The sequence below is a fragment of the Dama dama genome, chromosome 1, assembly GCF_033118175.1.
Source record: "Dama dama isolate Ldn47 chromosome 1, ASM3311817v1, whole genome shotgun sequence".
NCBI classification, from domain to species: domain Eukaryota; kingdom Metazoa; phylum Chordata; class Mammalia; order Artiodactyla; family Cervidae; genus Dama; species Dama dama.
The window spans coordinates 68,942,002-68,958,979 of record NC_083681.1 but is presented as its reverse complement, the minus strand read 5'-3'; the positions used below and the strand labels follow the sequence as shown (position 1 = coordinate 68,958,979).

The following is a 16,978-nucleotide window of genomic DNA, read 5'->3' as shown; positions in this document are numbered from 1 at the left end:
ATTGTTTAGTCACTAAGTCGTGTCTGATTCTTTTGCGACCCCATGGACTGTAGCCCTCCTGGCTCCTCTGTCCATGGGATTTTACAGACAAGAATACAGGAGTGGGTTGTTATTTCCTCCTCCAGAGGATCTTCTGACCCAGGGATGGAACTTGGGTCTCTTACCTTAGCATGTGGAGTCTTTACCACTGAGCCACTTGGGAAGACGCCAAAGGAGGAAATACCCATGTACTATAAAGGGAATAGGAAATATATATATATATAACATTTGGTGTGAATTTCGATATGCCTTTAATGTTTCCTTAGTAAAATTTTTCTCCCTTTCTGTTGAATGCCCCTACTCATTATGAGTTGTAACATAAAGATTCAAATGTTAAGTATATAATATGCTCTAATAGAGTGGTCTACTGCCTGTTAAAACTGTTTTCCAACCAAGTAGGTATTCTGACTTTTTAAAAGTAAACCAGCACAGAAATCATTGATGATGCAACCTGAAACAAAGAAATACTTATTTGCCTTCCTCTCCCAATGAATATAATATTTTATTATCTGAATTATCATTCATTTTATCTATTTCATATCTCAAGGTCACATATGTGAATGGCATAAAATATAACTATAGCTTACAGAAAAAGCCTCTGACAATTGTATAGTGGAGAAAGAAATCCACATAAATATGTTATTAATCATATTATTATGGGGGCCCTCCATCTTTCTAAGATGCAGTGAAGTTGAAAAATGCCACCTGCCCCTGCCCCTAAAATAAGTTGACGGAAAAGCCCATAACCAGGAGAGAGGGATGTTGGAATTGAGTTGTCAAACTGTCCTGGATGTCTTGTACAAACTGAACAGGGCAATTTACTGCAACACTGCATAGGCTGAAGGCGCCTATCGCGCTTCTACACTGTTTCCTCCTGGTGTTTTATCCTGCAAGACCACACGCTCCCTCCCTGACCCCTTTTCAGCCCCTCCTAGATTCCGACTAGTACATCTTAGGTAACAGTACTGTGTTAATCCTTACCTTGTGAGCAGCCTCCTTACCTAGGGAGGGAAGAAGCTCGTATTCAGCTTTCAATGAAAGCAACAGCATTGTGTAAATGATATTTCAGGATGCTAATGGTGATTTGATTTCTATGTCTTCCCCTCTGTAGCTCCAACTCCTGGCTTTCAGGATGAAAACAGCCAGGCTTTGAAGGGGGGCAGATAACTTCTCCCACACCACCCCTGAGTTTCTCTGCTTATTACTAACCTCCGAGCGCGGGGGTGGCTCTAAGCGCGGCTGTTCCGGCTCTGCCCTCCAGGTGGCAGCGGTGCCACACCGCAGAGGCTCCAATCCCCTCGTCCCCGACTTCAAGTGTTAATGCAATTGACCAATCAGTGCTAAGATGATGGGAGGTAATTGGGTAATTGTATTTTACTGATCACAAGCAGGGAAAGGGAAAGGAAAAAGGGAACGAAAGAGGGGGCAGAGGAAGGAAGGGGACCGCAGTCCGAGAGGAGATTTGGGGAGCGGGGACGCAAACCTTCGGGACGTGGCGTTGGCTTAGAGAAAGGAGCTACCGCCCGCCCTGGGAGCGCATTTAATATCGGAGGGGAAAGAGGGGAGAGGAGCGGGCGGGGGAGGCAGAGAGTTCCAGCTGAAGTGGATGGAGGGGGACCGGGGCTTATGCCGCGCTGGGAGCCGCGAGTCGGGGCGATGTCGCTAAGGACCGCGCGGAGCAGCTGCGCTCCCAGAATCGCATCTCTTGGCAGAGGACTAGCCGGCGTCGGGAAGGTCTGCGAGAAGAGGGACCAACTTGTGGCTCCAAAATGTACCCGACGCAGCTGGAAATGAGATCAGAGCTGCAGTTTCATTCGAGAAGGATGAGAGGAGCCAGCGACTAAGGATTTTTTTTTTTTTTTTTTTTAACCCTCCTTCGTTCCATTTTCTATCCTCTTTCCTTATTTTTTTTCACTTGCCTGACAATCCCGTGGAGCCCCTCGCTTCGCCCTCCTTATTTGAAATAAAAGCCCAATTTGAACTTCTTTCGTCGCGGCGCCCCTGGATTCGCAGCCCGCTGATGGATGAGAAGGGGACCCGGTGGCTGGCAGGGGCCACCGGCGAGGGACCGCGTCACGCGTCTCCCCCGTGATCCCGGCCCTGATCCTGGAGTTCTGCTACACCTGGAGAATCTGGACCGGGTGCCGGGGGTGGGGGCGGGGACAGAGGAAGCCCTAGCCACCCCGAACCTTTAAAAAAAAAAAAAAGAAGAAGACGAAGTAGCTGGGGGAAGGAATGGGTTTCTTCTTGACAGCTGACGGAGCCTTGAAATTTTCCTCCACTACCTCCGCCCCCTCCCCCGCCCCCGCCCCCCGCACTCCATTTAACGTGAGATTATGAAATTGCAGAGGCGGCGGAGGGAAGGAGACAGGATATAACAGAGAGTTTGGAGGGAGAGGGGAAGGTGGCTGGCCGGGTGGCTGAAATCAAAAATCCAATTGCGCACTGGGTTGTGATGAGAAATCTAATCAGATCTCTGGAGAAGGGGCCGGCCGGAAGGGTGGCGAGTGGGGGGAGTTGAGCCCCAAATTCTTCTTCGAGGTGGGGGCTGGGGAGAGGAATCGGCTATGTAAAAGGAGACTTTTTTTTTTTTTTTTTTGGTGGCGGTGGAGGTTGGGTGCGTTGGAAAAATGAAGGATGCGGGACGCAGCTATCTCTTGGAACCGAACGCAGTGGATAAACTGATTGTGCAAGAGAGAAGGAAGAATGAAGGTTTTTCTTGTGAGACCTGGATCTTAACACACATGTGTATATGTGCACACAGGGAGCATTGAAAAATGAAATAAACCAGTGTCAGACCCTCGGGGGTTGATGTATTCTGACATAAATAAATAACCATAAAAACAGCGACCCCTCCCCTCCCCAAAAGGATGATTGGAAATGGAGAACCTTGGATCCACAAAGAAAAGTATGTGCTTTTTTTTTTTTTTTTTTCTATAAAGGAGAAAGTAAGCCAAGGAGATATTTTTGGCATGAAAAGTTTGGGGCTTTTTTAGGAAAGTAAAGACCTGATATGGTGGTGTTTTCTTTTTGAATTTCCCACAAGAGGAGAGGGAATTAATAATACATCTGCAAAGAAATTTCGGAGAAGAAAAGTTGACCGCGGCAGAATGAGGCATTGATTGGGAGAGAGAAGCCAGCAGAGGACAGTTGGATTTGTGCCTATGTTGACTAAAATTGACGGATAATTGCAGTTGGATTTTTTCTTCATCAACCTCCTTTCTCCCCCCCAACCCCCCCCCCTTTTTTTTTTCTTTTTGGTGTCAAGATCATGCGTTTTTCCACTTGTTCTTAACCACCTGGATATCCATCTGGATGTTGCTGTGATCAGTCTGAAATACAGTGAGTGAACCTTTTTTTTCTTATTTATTGGTGAAGAAAATGGCCATGAATTTAGCATCCCTGATCCCTTTATCCCTTCACCCCCTGAGTGTCGTTTCTAAAGACCTGGCTGTGGGAGGCCAGAAAATAGGGAGAAGGTGGCCCACACATTTGCTCCATTGGGCTGTGCTCACTGATAAGCTGGTTTGCTATAATGATGCAGGTTGTCTGCAACCCGGGCAAACGCCTTTGCAAATGTTCATCAGAGAAAAAAAAAAAAATTTCCCCAGGAAAGCCGCTGCAGTGTGGGGTGCCTTGCGCTGTGTGATTGACACTCAAGAATGCGTTTAAGTTGCCTGGCAGCCCCAGAGTTAGATTCACAGATGTTTAGCCATTGGAAATCGAAGGGACCCAATTTAAATTTCATTATCCAACCTGACATCGCAGATCAACAGAATGTATTAACACAGAAATATGATAATAAACCCAGCAGATGAAGGATGGCTTCTGGCCGGGTAGGTGGGTGGGTGGAGGGAGGGGGAGTGGGGTGGGGGAGGAAATGATGGAGAACAGCGGCTGGCTGACTGCACATCTCTCCTGCACACACAAGCTGGAAGGTACCTACATGCTCCCCGGTGCTAGGAATGAGAGGACCACCCCCTTCAACCCCACCCCCTTCTAACCACTTCTGTGAGTAACTGCGAGGCTGTCCATGAAGGTGCCTGGGGACAGTTAGTTGCCTTCAGTTTTGCCAGAAACCTTCCCAATATGATCGGGTCAGGGCTTTTCTAAGAAAAGAGGCAGAAATCTAGTGTCCTGTGGCAACTTAGATAAAGGTCTGAGGGTTGAGCATCACTGCTTCTCCTCTGCCAGCTTTGTCTTGGGGGAAAGAGGCCACTGAAGGAAATTTTTTTATAAGGTTGAATATGCTTAAAGAGCCTGAGGGTCTGGAAGATCGCCCTTTTCATCTCTTCCGTCCCCCATCGCTGCCAGGGTCAGAGAGCTGGCTTTTCTTTAGTTTCATTTTATAACAGAACTCTGCCTGTCAGTCTTCTATTATTTCTCTCCAGGGCCTTCTATCGGAATCATAGCCTCATATAACTTTAGAACCAAAAGACTCCCCAGAGATCTCATGCCAATACAAAAGGAAACTGAGGCCTGGAAAAGCCATAACTCTTTGGTGAATGGCCAGATCATAGGAGACCGGTGACTCCCACAAGAGCTGATGAAAGTCAGTTTAGGATCCAAACTGGACAGGAACCAGTCATACGTGGAAGGAATGACTTCTCTCCCCAAAGCTGCCATGTTTATCTAGAAGGGTCAAGGAAGGTACTTATCCTGAGAGCTTGCAGTAAACTCCTGACATTCCAGACCTCAACGGTAGTCCATCTCTAGCATTCATATCTTTTTTTAGTCTTAGTCTTAAGTCTTTTTTTTTTTAAGTTAATAGAAGAACTCAGATAACCCTACCTTTAATACTGTTTGAAAAGAAAATATGATCCACATTGCTGGCATATCCTAAAGGAGATGAAAGGCAGCAGTCTTTTGGTTCCTTTTTGGTGTTGGGCACTTTTAATCCAGTGAGTGGTGGTCCCTGGAGAGTCATTAAAGAAATGTGGAGTTAGATTTATATGAGAGAATGATAATAGAAACCAGAAACTCCCTGCTAAAAGCCTCTGAGTCTGTTCTTTCACTCACATCATCTATTCTTATCCTTTTCATTACCCCTAACTAAACTAGCCTACAGCTGAGCACTTCTCTAATTTATTTTTCTGGGCACATGTTTCCAGTTGGGACACAGTTCGGCACTGCATTTACTGACCTATGAAAATAATTGTGCACGGCTGTGTTCGTCCCCCCCCCCCCCACCCCCCACCCCCCTGAGATCCCTGTAGGTTTCTTCTGCATTTTCATCATTCCTTGCAGATATTTTTTGCATGTTTGTTTTGTTTTTACATGACCACTGTTAAGTCATCAGTGGTGGTCATAGATTGACACCAGTTACGTGAAGTTCCTACTCAGTTGCAACTTAGAACAACTGATAAAAAAGAAAAAAGAAAGGAAAAAAAAAGTGTACTGTGAAGGTTTTTGTTGCATAGCTCAGCTCTGGGATTCACGTGGGAAACCCAGCCATGCAATCAGCTTGGCTCTGCCAATCAGGAAAGGGGACTTTTCTTTCTTCCTTCCTTTCTTTCTGTCTTCCTTTCTGTCTGTCATTTTATCTTTCTTTCTTTACCCCCTCCCTGCCTTCTTTCTTCTTTCCTCTCCTTCTTTCTTGACATCAAAATTTCTTCATTGCTCCTCTGATTCAACTTGCATCCCTCTCCTTCACATTGTCACCCCCTCTCCACATTTACACCCACATGCAAACTTTACTGAGGAAGAGGGGAAGGGGGTGGGGGATAGGGAGAGAAAATATGAATGTGTTTAAAATCGTGGGCTGAAATGTGTCCTCCCACCCACCTCCACTTGAAGCTGTTCTGCAAATCTGGAGATGATGGAACATCTAAGGATGTCATCCTTTTTCAGGCTGGTGAATCATGTCACCAGCACAACATTTCAGGACATGCATTGCCCAGACTGGGGTTTAGTTCCTTTGGTTTGACAATCAGAGTTGGCTCTGTATTTTAGACAACTTGCTTGTGGACTGATGAAAGAACTGTGGCCAACTGTAGATCTGGAAACTTAGTTTATGAGCATCTTTCAGGACTGAAGTTGGTACCCACTGAGTGACATTTGTGAGCAAGGTAACTGTGTACTGGAATTTGTTGAAGACCACAGGCCCAGAAAGCTGCCAAGTTTTGCAGGGTTTCAAGTTACCTTTTCAAATGTCTTCCTTTTCTAATTTAATAGCTATGAGCTTCAGGCAATACCTTCAATCTCCCTGGCCTTCAGTGTCCTCAACTGTGGGATGGGAATAATATTAACAAATTGAACTTCAACAAATTAGAATGGTCGTGTGAATTTAAAGTAATGGTAGGCAAAGCCCCAGCCTAATAGGCTCTCTAAGGAGAGCTGTTTGTTTTGGTTGTTCTTGGATTAATTTGGATTAACTTCCTGAGATGAATACAGGCTGGCCAAGCACTTTGCAAGTTCTGATGGCTACACTTAAGAACCAGCAAATGTGCAACTTACCCTACAGTAGTTGCCAGATTCTTCTTTTGAGGTCTTATGAGGAGAGAGTTTTTATGATATATCATTTTAGATATGAAACATTGCTTAAAGCTGGAAACTGAAAAGCAATATTTTCTTAGAAACATAATTCTCAGCAAAAGTAATACTTAAATGAGATTTTAGGGGAAAATATTGCTATTCTTGTGTTCTATGTTCTTTTGGTCTAAAAGTTGCAGGAGATAATTATATATTAATGGTATAATTTTGGCTACATATTGCATTATCTGGATGTGGAATGCACAAAGTAAAGGCAGATTTCTTGGCAAGCATATGATTAAATTGGATGGTTTAAAATTACATTACTAATATTAAGATACCCAAGTCCACAATTTGGATTCACGGTCTTCCTATTTATAATGAATCCCATGTTAGTTATATATCTTCATTTTTGTGAAAGGATAAAGACTCACTAGACTCTGTGGGGTCAAGATTTCATGTGGACTTATGTGTCTTATTGTTTGCATGTGCAAATCTTCCAACACCAACTAGCCAGTAGTTTTCCGAGACTGTCAGTCACGGTCACAGTTTATAATTTCATTCTCTACATCAGCAGCCAAAAGTTCTGTCCATTTCCTCAATATGCTTCTGGAAACCTGTTCTCCCTCTGAGGGAAAAAGAATCCTACTGTTTTAATTATTAGTATTCTTGATGTCTCAGCTGCGGATAAGACAGTCAGGCTGAGGAGTTGCCTGTTGGATGTTTGTACTGCTTCTTTTCAATTAGGAAAGCAATTTGAATTCTATGTTAGCTTTGGAAAAGCATCCTAAAGCTTACTATTTTCACTGATCTCAAAAAGAGATGGAAATCATTTGTGAACGTTCTTATGGTTTTGTTTATTTTACTTTTTGGTGTGCTTCTTAAAGATGACTGAGAAATTGGGTAAATTCAAACTCCAGCATCCTAATTTGATACTCAGCTTTCCACTGGGTTAATGTGAGTCATTGACCTCTCTAAGCCTGTTTGCTTATCTGAAAAGAGAGGTAAAAACAACAACCTCATGGAGCTGACTGATATAAAGATGGAATCAGACTGTAATATGTCATGCACAGCAAGTGTTCAATAAATGCACATTTAAATTGAGCACCTCTGATCTTAGTTTAGGTAGCACACAGTTTGCAAAAAACAGATAAGATCTTGTTTGAGGGAAGCTGTTCATATAAATTCTTGTTGATATAGATTAAAAACTGAGAAATTTATAGACAAGGTTAGAGTAACACAAATAGATTTAGCTGTTTTTGGTAAGGTCCTAGACTTTTAAAATGTATTTGGAAGTGCTTTAGTGAATGCAATTTCTTTAAGAAAGATTACAGCATACCTTATAAATTGTGTAAAATGTACTGTCTGTCCATGTAAACTTTAGATTGTCAAGTATTTTATAATATAGGCATACAAAATAATAATTTATAAACAGTGTGTTAGAAGATGCTTCCAATCCAAGGGATCAAGAGTCTATTGCATGTTTCTTCAAAATGACTTCTCTGGAGAAATGTAAATTCGACAGTTGAAACTTGATTGAGCAGGTCTTGTGGTAGAAACCCTGTACTTGTAGCACTCTCTGAGGGTAAGGATTTTATTTGTTCTTTGGTGTGTCCTTAGCATCTCAGAAGAGTGTCTAACAACTGGTGTGCCTGCAGTAGACATTCCTTGAGTGACTGATTGAACTTAATTAAGAGAATCACCTCCAAAGAACTCAAATGCAGGTGTATACACACAAGAAGCCTGGTCTTTAGGAATCTATGGAAGCTTAATGAGAAACATCAGTGAGCATAATGGCTCTGTGTTTATGTGTGTTGTCATACCTGCACACACACACAGACGTTTTAAGCACCCTTTGAGTGGTTTCTTTCTGTTGGAAAAGCTGAGATCTGGAAGCTCTGTGATACAGTGTATTTTTCTTAATCTTAGTGCTATCAGTAATGGACCATAACAATTGATAAAGTCACCTCATCTCTCTTAGGTTGGTCTTATATTCTTTCCTGTGAAATAACGGTTAAAAACTAAGGATCTCTCAAGCACTAAGATTTTAGGATTTTGTATTCATAACTGACTACCAAGAAATTCAAGATTCCTAGGAGTTGAAAACATACAAAATCTCTGATTCCAGCTTGTGAGTTGTCACAACGTGGAGAACAGCATCGTATTCTGTGAGAAAGGCAGAATCTGTCACAATGACAGATATGCAGAGTAAAAAGGTAAAGAAAGTATCTAGAGGGCATGAAGGAGAAATAGAATAAACCTGGAGTAGGCAAACATTGGATCTCAAATGTTTTTCACTCCTTGTTAGCTGGATCCTAAGTAGGCAAGTTAACCTTGCTATGTCTCAATTTTGCTCAACTATAAAAATGGAGATCATTTTTCTGGCAGTTATTTTGGGAGCATTAATTAAGATGTCTAAATGTTTGGCACGTGGTTAGTACACAATAAACGCTAGCTCACTTTCTTTCTTCTCATTGAATTCTTTGGTTATTTTCCACAGAAACAGGAACATTTAACTGAAAGTCTGTGAGTGTTTTGCTTTACGTTTACTGAGTATGTAAATGAGGATCTTTTGCAACTTTGCTCTCAAAGTGGATAATATTATTTTTGATAATGTTTCCAATGTCAGATTCATAGTGAAGTTTAAAAATAATGAACAACTTATGTAAGATTAACAAACTTATTTCAACTTAGGCATAAGCCAATGACAGCTTTTTATGGTTGTGGGTGCTTTCAACACTTACCGAGGTTATGGGTATAATTTTATAATTATGATAGTAACTACCGTTTATTGAGCATTTAATATGTACCAGGTACTATGCTGATAATATAACTTATATTTTTCTCCAGAGTTCTCACTTGGGCAACTGAAACATAAAGAGGATAAGTAATTAGTCTAAGGTTATCCAGCAACTAAGTGATAGAGCTGGAGGTAGGAGCTCCATCTTTCAGGACTTTAGAAATAGGATCAGAATCAGTAAATGCAAACATGTTGCCTTGGTATCAAATACACATGCCAGCTCACTGTCCTCTATCCTGATACTCAAGCTGAATATCTTTATTGGGACTCAGATATCTGTAGTTTTCCTGTCTGCTGAAACAAAGGTTGTAATCAGATACTAGGTTACAGATATCTTGCATCTATCTTTTGATCAGTCTTTTTTAATATCTAAATGTGCTCCTACCTGAGGAAGAGATAACTTCTAAGAAAGACTTGGGATAAAATTGTCCTAACTCACTCAACACAACTACTGGACAGAAAGACTTTGGTGCAAAATGCTATGAGATCATCTGGAAATTCATGATCATATGAAAAATAAGGTCAATGCTAATAATTAAGTTTGGAGTTTTGTTACAGTATCCTAGGAATCTGATGTACTCCTGGTTTGTGGGCACCCTCCCCCCATCACCTGATCTCAGTCCTTGTGATGTTAGATCTCTGTAGCACTTAGTACCACTGGTTGCCCCTGGCTTTCTGAAACTCTTCCTGTGGGATTGATCTGCCATTTGCTATCACCTCCTTTATTCTTTTCACTTTATCCTCCTCCTGTCCTCTCCTGCTATCTCCTGAAATGTGGAAAGCCTCTTCTATGAATCAGTTCTATTCCCAGTCTCTCTGCATCTCTGAGATGTCTGCTGGGCTTGTTTGGAGAGAAGATGCTCAAATCTTTGGCCCACGTTTTGTAATCTGACAAGTCCTAAATCTCCAGGGCCAGCAAGATCTCACTTTCTTACCTGATCTTTTGTAGGCCTCACAAATCTAATCCACTTACTGTAATTGATTACTTTCTCTCCAGGAGCCTATATATTTTCAGTTTCATATCAATATCTCTTCAACCACTAATCATTCATCCATTTACTCACTGTCTCAAACTTAGCTTTTCTATCCCTCAGTCCATTGTTTATTGTTTCTTTCCTAGATACCTTCCTAAGTAATCTTTCTGATGCTACCTTTTCTTCAATATGGTCCATCATTCATATTTCCTTCAGAGGGACCTTACTAAGAAATAAAACTGAGCATTCCCTCCTCTGTATTCTGTGAATATAGAATAAAATTCAGATTCTTCTCCTAATGATACACACTCTGACCAGCCTGTTTATTCCTCTCATCTGTCTGCCATACCAGAGGTGCATGCGTGCATGCCGTCATGTCCGACTCTTCATGACCCTGTGGACTGTAGCCTGCTAGGCTCCTCTGTCCATGGAGTTATCCAGGAAAGAATATTGGAAGAGGTTGCCATTTCCTGCTCCGGGGGATCTTCCTGACGCAGGGATCAAATCTGCATATTTGCAGGTGGACGCTTTTCCACGGTGCTGCCTGGTCTCCCTTCCATACTGAAGGTTTTATTTCTCTGGGGATATCCCAGGCTAGATTTTGGCTCCAGCTTTGTGAAAGCTACTCCATTTGCCTAGGATCTGCTCTTCACAGGTCAAATTTCAGAGCGGGTTACTTCCTCTGGGAATGTCTTTCCCAGCTCTCCTAGACCCACGAATCCTCTTGTCTCTGTTACACCAGCATTTTGTTCATAGAGCTGTGATAGCTCTGATCACTCTTATATCAATGTTTACTTAGCTGAAACCTGCTAGATTGTGATTTCTTTTAGGAAATGAACCTCATGTTACCTGCTTGTCATCTCCCACATCTCGTTAATATAATGCACAGGAGTATTCAAATGTATTTTGGCAGAGCCAACCAAGGAGTGGACTGATCTAACACATCCTTCAGGTGAAGAGCTTCCTTGAATTCAGTCTCTGGTACAGGCCATTATTTTCCCAATATTTTTCCCACTAAGATCAACTTTTTATTATTATTCCTCTAGGGATCCATGTTTCAAAACTTTGCCCAACAAATACATTGCAACGTGTTCCTCCACTTTCCTAATTGCAAACATATACCTGCCCATCCCCATTCTTGAAATGTGCTGATTGAACATTGTGACCTTGAGTTGATATAAACTGAGCCAAAAGATGTTTTGCAGAATACCGTATGCCATTATAGGAGTACATGCATGATTTCTAATTGGCTTTTTGAAATATTGATAAGAGTTGTCTTTGAGGCTTCTAGTCTTTAAAATAATTCTGGAAATATATTGTGGTGCTTGCTCTAATTAGAGCTGCTAATAGGCTCAGTGCAGGTTTGGCAATGCATGCTCCTTAATGGCATTGTTCACAAAGAATATTGTTCCCAAAAATGGGGTTGCGACTTGGAGCTGGGCATTGCGGGAGCTGCACAGTTGTATGAAGTTGTATGCACAGTTGTATGAATAGTCAGCAATGACTATTGGAAAGAATCATGACTTTTAATTTTGAGTCATGCCCAAATAAGGGCTTATGCAATGGGAGAATTAAAAAATATATTCTCCTCACTAAAAGTGTCTGGATTAAAACTTTGGTGCAAATACCTGGTTTTATGGAGCCAGGTATATATTCACAGGAGATGCTCTGGTTTCATGCTTTAGAAGGATTCTTCCTCCTTTCTTTCATAAGAAACAGCAGAAGACACTGAAGTTAAATGAAAATGCTAAATGGTAAGACCCATTTAATTATGGTTTAATTTTATCCTTCAATCTTTGAATATAAATGTCTTGAATATGTTGAATTGGAGCATATGCTTTTCTTTCAGTATATTTTCCATGTTTTTCTTCTAGTTTTATTCCCAGTGTAGGGGTTGCTGTTTTCATCTCTCATAATACTAATAGGAATCACTAATAATAGCCATAGTAAATGAGAGAGGAAGCTCAGCACTGGCTCCACTAAATAATAGCAAATGCACACCTGCTTCTGCCAAAGTGCAGACAACCTCTGAGACAACCCTCTTTGCTTGGGAAGGGTCTATGTGTTTTATTCCATCAATTTTCACCAAGTCGGTGGAGGGAATATAAGAGAATCTAGTTATTCCTTTATACATATATGCATATTTATTTGCTGATAAGATAGGTATCAGGGATGGTGGTTAAGTTTCATAGATTAAAAAAGTACATAACTTTTTTTTTTTTCTCTTAGGATGACTACTACTGTCCTCTAATTATTAAAATCATCTAAAATTGTAGATATGGTCCTGCCTAGAACAAGTCATTTGTTTTATTTGTAATGTTTTAATAAATATCCTATGGTCCATATAGTTGGTTTTTTTGGTTTGATTTTGTTTTTGTTTTTGATTCTAGGAATCATAGCATTAAGGAGCTCATTCTCAAGACAATAGCCTGTTTTTCTTTAACTATTGACTTAATGATGTTGGAAAGTTCAGTAACTAAAAGTTTCATTTTGTAAGGTGCATGGCATTTGAAAATATAAAAACTGTGCTTCTTTAGGATGGTTTAAGGTTGAATGTGAGCTGGATCTCAGACTGTGCTGATTTTTACAACCTTAGGAGAAGGAGGGAGGGAGAGGGAGGGAGGGAGGAAAGGAGAGAGACAAAGAAAGAGAGAGAGAGATTGCTCTGTTCTGAGCCTGGCTACAGTGCTGTTGTAACCTGGGCAGAGAGAAGGCTGAGTATAGTTAGTGGATCTCTAGAGAGAAGCACAGCCCTAGATAGGGACCAGAGCCTGGGTGTGGTGAATGAATTCAAATGCATTATGGGGAGTGATCAGGGGACTGTGATTTCTTCTAACTGAAAAGGCAGAAAGTCAGGAGCCATCCTAAGAGTTAATGTCTACACAGTGCTGTTTGGGAAGGCAAGCATGGAACTAGGAAGGCTTTCTCTGTATTGTTTGAATGTTGCCATGGCAATCGTTTCCAGCAGAAGTTACATGTTTCTCAGTTCCCCAAAGGAGCAAACAGGGTTTTCTTCTCCTTCTCATCCTCCCTCTATCCTTCCCTACCTCCCTGAATGCTTAGTCCTTATCTTTCCATCCTTATTTGCCTTTCATCTGTCTTTTCTTTCTTTCTTTTTTTTTTTTTTCCCCTCACCTTCTCAAATCTTTCCTTATTAGCCACAAAAATATTCCAAGTCCAGGAGTCACTTTTAGGCAGAAAGTGAGTCAGACATAGAGCCTCCTCTCTGGCTTTCTGTATTCCCACTTGTGTTTACCTATTAAAGACCTAATTAGATGGAAGCTGTGGTTGGAAGCAGGGTTGGGGCTTTCCCTTGTTGGTAGGACACAAAACATATTATAAGGGTTGGTGTTGTGGTGATATGTTAATCGGATCGCTGCAGGCAAGTTTAGAGCAGCAGTCTCTGACAATTAGAAAGAACAATGACTTTCCTATGACAGAGCCCACTCTTAACTGGAGAAGGATTAGCATGCATTGCAGGTCTCAGGAAGGTTCCTGTAGACCCTGAGAGAGAGCTCTGCCTTGCAAATGCCTCCTGTCTCTTTCAAGGAAGGCTGCTGCCTCTCCTTGAGCTGATTTTTACTGCCAAAGAAAGAAACGTGAGGGGACAGTGAGAGATCTGGTTTTGTGGGTGATGGGGGACTTGCTGCAGACCTGGGCCGGAGGATATATTGTGGGGACGTTCAGAAGAAATCTTTGCCTGCTGAATGCACGTGGCCAGTGAATTGTGAAATGGGTCTCATTAGAGCCTTTCATATCCCGGCATGTGCCAAAGTGCTTTGCCGGCACCGCGCCATCACTTCAGGTCCAACCCTGCTGCTGTTGACTGCAGCCAAGAAGGGACAGAGGCTCTGTCTGTATTAAAGCTTTCAGTCTCATCCTTCTCTGTCTACTGTTCATTGTAAGGCGCCTCTGGGTCTTTCAGTGTGGACCGGGATGAGGCACAACACATCTAGGTGTTTGTAGAGAGGACACGTGAAAGGTTTTGAGCTTCACAGATAGGTTGGAGGCAGCCAGTGGGTTCTGACACCCAGAGGCCCCCTCTCTTTTCCCTACAACTGGCATCAAAGTTGTCTCTAGACTTCCTGGCATATATGCCCAGATACTCACCTGAAAGAGATGATGGGTATTTCAGGGCTAAATGAGTCATTAGCATTGTTGTTGTCTAATTGCTAAGTTATGTCTGACTCTTTGCGACCCCATGGACTGTAGCCTACCAGGCTCCTCTGTCCATGGAACTTCCCAGGCAAGAACATTGGAGTGGGTTGCCATTTCCTTCTCCAGAGGATCTTCCCATCTTATCAACCCAGGGATGGAACCTCTATCTCCTGCTTAGCAGGCAGATTCTTTAGCACTGTGCCACCAGGGAAGCCCTGAGTCATCAGAGACTTTGTATTGTTAATAAAGAGGGTCTTCTTGCTTTGGGGGAGGGGTGATTCATATACTAGAGATTTTAAAATCAAATGTTATCTCCCAACACATAGCCCCATTTGTTCTTATTGTTCAGCCACTAAGTCATCTCTGACTCTTTGTGACTGGATGGACTGCAGCACACTCCTCTGTCCTTCACCATCTCCCGGAGTTTGCTCAGGTTCATGTCCACTGAGTCAGTGGTGCTATCTAACCATCTCATCCTCTGTTGCCCCCTTGTCCTTTTGCCTTCCATCTTTCCCAGCATCAGGGTCTTTTCTAAGGCTCAGCTCTTCACATCAGGTGGCCAAAGTATCTGAACTTCAGCTTAAGCATCAGTCCTTCCAATGAATATTCATACTCAATAGCCCCGTTTGTAGTAGCTGCCAAATGCTGAATGCTATATGCCAGGTACTGTGCCTGTCTCTTATTTAGACTGGCCAATGATTCTATAAGATGGATAATTTGACAGCATAGACACAGGAGCCAGATTGACTGGAGTCCTGTCCCTGCTTAGATCTGTAGCTTTGGCCAATTTACTTACCCCCTTTGAACCTCACATTCTCATGTGCAGCATGAGAATAAATATAGTACAGAGTTGTGGTGAGTTATAATTGAAATAATGCGTATAAAGCTTTTAGCAGAATGCTTGCATGTAGAAAACACTCAAACTATTATTTGTAAAAATGTAAGAGGTGTTTTCATACAACAATATTATGAAATAATCACTAGGCTTGTGCCTCAAGGCAGAACAAAATTAAAAATAGTTAAGGGCAGATTGCTTAATGAAAAAAAGGAAAATAATATTGGAAGATGAATTTATGAATTTGGAATGGTAAATTCCTGATATATTTGGTATAACTCTACAGTTTGAAAGAAGAATAGGATCATTAAAATAGATTTTTGTTGCATTCATTCTCGATCAAAAGTTTAATTTCAACCATGTTAGAGTTTTCTTGTGAAACTGATGTCTTGTATCAGCTGTGATGTCTTACATTGGAAAAAACTAAAAGATCTAACTAGATTAAGCAAAAACAGAGAATTTACTGACATATGCAACTGAAAAGGCCTGCAGTGCATGGAGTTCAGTTATGATTTGATCCAGATGCTAACAATGTCATGGGGATTCTTGCTCTATTTTCTCTGTAATTCTCTTGGCTCAGTATTCTTACATGGACTATTTCCATCCTTAGGCTATTGGGTTTGCACTTCCTTAGCCCTCAACCAAAAAAAAAAAAAAAAAGATTCACACTTTTATCCCATTATTCCCAGAGAGCATCCTGAGATCTAAGGTGACTCGACTAACAGGCCATATGCTCACTCATGGACCAATCACGGCCTTGGAGGGAATGGAATTGAGGGTCCGATACATCCCTAGATGGAATTTAGGGGCCCTTGAGAGACAAGAAGAATTTGCAGATGGAGAGATAATCACAAATAACCATAGGTCTAATGGTTGTGAGCAGGAAGGATGGGCTATTTTGTTTCACATTGTAACTTGCTACAAAGATTAATTTTGTTTCTACTTCTTTGTAGTGTTATGTTGTATATAGGTATTGAAGTTTTAATAACCATCTAAGGAGTTCTGTTCTTCCAGCAAATCATCTGGCTATAGCTATCAATTTTTCAGAGCAACAACTTCATCTGCATTCATGCTGTTTTTGCATTGCTCCTCTCATCTCTTAGGAACAAGTCCTTGCTTTTGAAAGGGAATTTATGGGCTTTTTTGGAAGTGAGAAAACAAAAGCAAAAACAAAAGAATCCTCTTCACTTTATTGGCAGAGGTTTTTAAATCATTTCAAACACCCATGCTCCTGGTCAATTGCACCAGCCATGGGTGTGCATTTTTCCAGCTTTGATTTCACTGAATTTGCCACTGCAAAGATCTCAGCAGTCATGCCATCCATTCCTAAATTCTCCATTCTGCCCACCCAGGGATGGCGACTCAGGTAATATGGCATGGTATCCTTTGTTTCTTAATGGATGAGCTAGAGGAAATAAGTGTCTGAGCTTTGAATACAAATCTTTGTTGGGAAGTCAGTCCTGTTCAAAGCAGAGGACTGCTCAGAAGGTTCTAGGACTAGGAACAATCTCTTTTGTAGTCTTCACACTCTGTAGCTATATTGTGCATAGTGTAGGTACTATATTCATGCTTATGCAATGACATGCTTCTGTCATGCAATGATTCTGAGAATCAAACCATGCTCATATGCTTCTCATAAAAGACGTAGAGAAAATTGCTGGTGGAAGAGGCTATGCCTGGAAAGTTAAACAAAGATGGGCA

The 16,978-nt window shown here is 41.6% G+C and overlaps 1 protein-coding gene across 3 annotated transcripts in view; it reads left to right on the top strand.

The window, feature by feature from the left end:
• Positions 1-2,596: 2,596 nt before the first annotated feature.
• Positions 2,597-16,978, top strand: part of LRRC4C (leucine rich repeat containing 4C) — a 183,675-nt gene continuing 169,293 nt past the window's right edge. For 2 of the 3 annotated variants that reach the window (XM_061140324.1, XM_061140342.1), the window contains exon 1: positions 2,597-3,381. The gene's annotated coding sequence lies outside the window, so the exon portion shown is untranslated. The remainder of the gene's footprint in view (positions 3,382-16,978) is intronic. The other variant, XM_061140333.1, reaches the window with a different exon arrangement.